This window comes from Hyperolius riggenbachi, chromosome 10, assembly GCF_040937935.1.
Source record: "Hyperolius riggenbachi isolate aHypRig1 chromosome 10, aHypRig1.pri, whole genome shotgun sequence".
NCBI classification, from domain to species: Eukaryota; Metazoa; Chordata; class Amphibia; order Anura; family Hyperoliidae; genus Hyperolius; species Hyperolius riggenbachi.
In genome coordinates, this window is record NC_090655.1 from 261,386,951 (window position 1) to 261,392,950 (window position 6,000).

Here is a 6,000-nt window from a genome sequence, read left to right on the forward strand (position 1 = left end):
GTCGAGTGGGTTTGTATGCCTCCTTGAGGACAGTGTAGCAATGGTCCAGGGTGTTTTGGCTCCTGGTGGGGCAAGTGACATGTTGCTCAAAGCGGGGCATCTCTTGGCGGAGGTTCGCGCTGTTGAAGTCCCCGCAGATGATGAAGAGGGAATCCGGGAGGGACGTCTCCCATGCTGAGATGGTGTCGCTGAGAGTACGCAGAGCGCCTTTGGTGTCTGCATCAGGAGGTATGTATACTCCGACAAGAACGTAGGAGGAGAACTCTCTTGGTGAGTACTGGGGCCTGCAGTTGATGAGTAAGAGCTCGACATCCGGAGAGCAGCATTTGCCCAGGATGATCGTATTTGAGCACCAAGCGTCCTTAATGTAGAAGCAGATGCCTCCACCTTTCTGTTTGCCAGAGAGAGCGTGGTCCCGGTCCGCATGGAAGAGGTTGAAGCCTGAAAGTAGAAGAGAGTTGTCTGGGATGGTGTCGTGCAGCCAGGTCTCCGTGAAGCACAGGACTGGGGTGTTTGCGCCGATCGAGTGTTTGCTGCTGAGTAGTATGAGCAATTCGTCTATCTTGTTAGGGAGGGAACGAACGTTCGCCAGGAGAATAGCTGGAATGGGTGACCGCAGGCCTTTCTTTTTGAGTCTCACTTGTACACCTGCCCTACGCCCTCTGGGGCGGCGTTTCCTGTCTTTGCTGATGAGGAGCTCAGCATCAGCCCAGATTTCGTCAAACAGGGGGGCATGGGTCTCGGCCCTGCAGCCCTCCCAGCGCAGGAGCTCTGCCCTGGAGTAGGTGATGGTGCGCCTGGTTGTACGGGTGCGCATGGTACCGCGGCTTGTTTGGCTTGATGTGTATGAGGTGCCTGGGGGCTATCGCAAGGGCGCTGAGCAGGTGAGCAGTGCATGGGCAGATTGTGCAGCAGCGCCTACTACCACCGGCCAGTGGTGTACAGCAGAGGGAGCAGGTCCAGCAGGAGTACCGTTAAGGTGGGAGGCAAGAGGGCCCAAGCTGAGGAGAGGAGGGCTGGCCGAGTAGTAGTAGGCCAGAGAGGGAGACCACCAGTGCGGGGTGAATAGTGTAATGCTGGCCTGGCAGGGAGCAGTGGATGGGAGAGCAGTGATGCTGTCCAGTCAGTGAGCGGTGGATGGGAGAGCAGTAGTGCTGGCCAGGCAGGGAGCAGTGGATGGGAGAGCGGTAATGCTGGCCAGGCAGTGAGCAGTGGATGGGAGAGCAGGGGTAGCAGCTGTTTTTTACCAGGCAGGCATGGCTCTCTCCTCCCCGAGATGCAGGCTCCGTGATGTGAGATGCAGGCCCCGTGCAGAGGGTAAACCTCAGCTTGGTGCTGGCAGTGTCCTGGTGTTGGCTGTGCCCGCTATATTTGGGAGGCAGACGGCCAGCAGCCTGAAATCCACCATTGCTGGAGCAGCAGATCGGGCGCAGCGAGACCCTCTGGTAGGGTTGGAGGCAAGGATGGATCCACGTGGGTGGCAGTGCAGCAGGGCTCTCCAGAGGCGGCATCAGCAAAGGAGACGGTGTGAGCGGCAGATGGTGGAGCTGCGGCGGGTCCCCAGTGAGGCAGGCCGAGGACTCGCAGGATGGAAGTGCAGCAGTCGTGGCCGTGCGGAGGTGGGCGAGGCTGGGGCTCCTGATCCGCACTTCGGGGGCAGATGGTGGCCGAGCGGTGGATCTGCGGCGGAAGAAACCACAGGGGATCAGAGGCTTCTCCCAGTGGGGCTCCTGATCAGCACTTCGGGGGCAGATGGTGGCCGAGCAGTGGGAATCCGGAGCTGCGGCGGAAGAGGCCACACCGGTGGTGGAGGGGATCGGAGGAGGCTTCACCCGGTGATGCGGGGCTAGGGGCCACATGGGTGGCCGCTGGAGGAGCAGGAGGCTGTGGTCGCTGAAGCGGGTCCCCAGTAAGGCAGGCGAGATCCCGCAGGATGGAAGTCTTTGGAGCCCGGGTGGTCTGACCCTTCCAGCGGCGCAGTGGTGGTCGTGCGGAGGTGAGTGAGGGCTGGGGCTCCTGTTCAGCACGCTGACCACAGAGACTCCTCGCATGAAAAACTCGTAAAAATACCTCTAAATAACTCTAGAAAAACACTAACTAACCCTAACTAACAATAACTGACAATAACTAATGGACTGACACTAACTAGCTAACAGACAATTGACAGACCCCAGCAAAAAAGGAAAATTGCTGGGAGTCGATGTGACCGAGGCTGCTCGCGTGGGCGCCATTTTGCATATTTGTCTTCTACAGGAAATGCATCTCCAGGGCAGCAAGATCCTTGCACTAAATAGGCCATGGGTTGCACATTCATATCATTCTACCTATTCATCTTATGCGAGAGGGGTCTCCGTTTTAATTAATAGAAACCTCCCTTTTCAGTTATACACTCTTAAACTAGATCCAGAAGGTCGATATATTATTTTAAATGCCACGCTTAATAACGAAAACTTAACCCTCCTGGCGGTCTATTAAAAACCGCCAGGGAGCAGCGCAGCAGCAGCAGTTTCTTTAAAAAAAAAATTTTTAAATCATGTAGCGAGCCTAGGGCTCGCTACATGATAGCCGCTGAGCAGCGGCATCCCCCCACCCGCTCCGATCGCCTCCGGCGATCTACGATCAGGAAATCCCGTTCAAAGAATGGGATTTCCTGGAGGGCTTCCCCCGTCGCCATGGCCCCGTGACGTCATCGGGAGTCCCGATCCACCCCTTGCGCTGCCTGGAGCTGATAGACCAGGCTGCGCAAGGGGTCTAGGAGGGGGTGGCACGGCGCGGCGGATAGCGGCGAATCAGCACGGAGCGGCGGCAATCGGTGTGCACATGCAGCTAGCAAAGTGCTAGCTGCGTGTAGCAAAAAAAAATTATGCAAATCGGCCCAGCAGGGCCTGAGAAATCCTCCTGCGTGGGGTTACCGTAGGAGGGTTAACTATAGCAAATATCTATCTGCCTCCACCGGCTGATATGCAAATTCTCAACAAAATTCTCACTAATAGCTCAGATGCCCTCTCAAAGGGTGTTGATGTGTGGAGATTTAACTTAGACCATGACCCTACACTAGACAGACTCAAGGCATCTTCTAGAGATAATTTAGATTTTGGCAAATGGATAGAAACCTGCAAACTTACAGATATATGGTGCTGGTAACATCCAAATGTACGGGATTTTTCCTGTCACTCCATTACTGATGGATCTCTATCTCGCATTGATTTAGGTCTTGCCTCAACAGACCTGCTTCCAAAGTTAATAAATTCTGAATTCCTGGCTCGTGGCATCTCTGACCATGCTCCATTGGAAATAATTATGAGTGCTGGTGTTAGATGAAGTGACAGGATATTGAGATTATCTGGCCACTGGATAATCGACCCGATAATGTGAGAGATCGCGGAAAAGCCGCCGCATGTGCTACTGAGCAGGCGGCTGAGTCCAGTGCGGCGGTTTGCACGCGGAAGCGTGTGTTTGGTAGCAGGGAAGAACGCAGAAAAGCCACCGCATGCAACAACAGTAGGGCGGCTGGTTCCGCGTCCAGTGCGCCGGTTTGCACGCGGCAGCGTGTGTCTGAGTCTGTTAGGAATACACGCGCGCGCGCTGAGAGGCAGAATTCTTATACTAAGCAGGAAGAGTCAGCTGACCACGCCGATCAGCTGCCTCCAGAGCAGGATACTATTGGTTGAGCAATTAGGGGTGGTGCTGGAGAGCACTACTCCATATATAGTTCCTGCTGGTCACTTGCAAGTTGTCTGCCGTTGCGATCACTACGTGGAAGCACTCAGACCTAGTCAGATCCTTCAGTGTGTTTGAACCAGGTGGACCTGGGAATTCACACTTAGCCAGATTATTTGAATTGTATTCTGTTTATGCTTAAGCTAGTTCCAGGGTGTAGAGACCAAGGACCTTACACCCAGCTTAGGGAACTGTGTTATCATCTGTGTTATACTTTAAGCTAGTTCCAGGGTGTAGAGACCAAGGACCTCACACCCAGCTTAGGGAACTGTGTTATCATCTGTGTTATACTTCAAGCTAGTTCCAGGGTGTAGAGACCAAGGACCTCACACCCAGCTTAGGGAACTGTACTACCATCTGTGCTATCTTTCAGACTAGTTCCAGGGTGCTGAGACTACAGACCTCGCACCTAGTCTATGGAACTGTATTATCTTCTGTGTATAATTCAGACTAGTTCCAAGGACCTTGCACCCAGAATAGGCATTGTTTGATATATGTTATGACTTATAGCTTTTCTGACTACTCCTCTGTCTTCTGATTCGGTACCTCACATATCTGATATTCCGTTGCCAGACCCTGCTTGACTTGGATACCGAATCAGCCTTCTGTCTTTGTACTTTATCTGTCTGTGTGTTGCCGACCCGGCGTGCCCGACCTCGAGAGCTATCTCTTCCCTTAAGAGATAGTCTCCAGATCAGATATTGACATCCACCTTTAGGTGTCACTCACTCTCTGGCCCTTCCTGTCTCCAGCCTGACTCCTCCCCTTGGAGAGCCTCAGGCTGCTGGAAGGTTCCTGTGCTCCCAGAGCAGTGTCTCTTTACTGTCTATTATCACCTGCTCAGCAGGTGCATTACTCAAAGTACTACTGTTGCACCAAACACTCACATACCAAAAGGTGTCCAGAGGTTAGCAATATATCTGTATTATCGGTGATTCTGCAGATCATCAATAATCAGGTATATATCTGCATTCTTGGTGATACTGCAGATCACCAATAATCAGATTCTCTCTGCGTGCGGACACCGATCGTTACAGATAATAGACGACATCATTAAATGGAAATCTTGTGAGTACTGGTCTATTAATACTGACACAGTCTCCCCACAAGGGGAATGGGATGCTTTTAAAGCATTTTTAAGAGGCCATTATATGAGTGCTATAAAGATAGCCAGAGTAGGAAACTGTAAGAAACTATATGATTCTATCGGCAACACACCTTTCTTCCGGCACCAGCAACTCATTAGTAAGAGCTACAAACATGACTCATCACAGCAAGCAGGAGATAGAACTTCTTTAGTCGTCTTCCAAGTTTGAAGATGTTTATTCAGTGTAAGGAAACACGGAAAATCAGCCGCCTCTACTCAGCGTGAGGCGGCTGTTTCCATGGAGGGCATGGCGGAACGCGGAAAAACCCCCGTGTCTGACGCGGCGGTTAGCACGCATGGCCCTGTTGCTGACACTCTGACCCAGCGCGGGGAGGCGGCCGCCGGTGCAGATAGCGGTGCGACCAACCCCGCGCATGGGTCAGCGGAGACATTGCAAGGCAGTACTGGTGTGGCTGGGACTGATAGTCCACCTGGGTTCAGAATGACGAGCGTGCGCGCGGAGAGGCAGAACTTTTATGGCAGTCAGAGAAGGGTCAGCTGACCAGGCCGGTCAGCTGACAATTACAGCAACTTTTATTGGTCCAGCACTTAGGGAGGTGCTGGAGAGCACTGGTGTATATATACTGGGTGCTGGTCATTCTCTGGTTGTCACAATGTGGTAGCACTCAGACCTTGTTCGTATCTGTGTTCTAGCATAGTTTCCAAAGGTGTTGACGATCAAGGACCTCACACCTTAGCGTTAGGAATATTACCTGTATTATTTGTTATGACCTTTTGCCTGCCTGACTATTCTTCTGAACTCTGATCCTGTACCTTGCTATTTCTGATATCCTGTTGCCAAACTCTGCTCGTTCCTGAACTCTGTATTTGCCTTCTGACTCTCTACCTCGCTATTCTGATACCTGTTGTCAAACTCTGCCTGTCTATTGGATTACGTATCCGTCTTCTGAATCTGTACCTTATCTGTCTGTGTGTTAACGACCTGGCTTGTCCGACCTCGAGAACTGGCCTTACTGTTAGAGGCAGTTCCCAGACCTGTTAGTGACACCCTCTCACTGGTGTCACTCTCGTTCTGTCCTTCCTACTCTCTGCCTAACTCCTCCCCCGGGAGAGTCTACGTCATCGGAAGGAACATACGTTTGTGCAGTACTCTCTACTGCTCCTGTACCTCC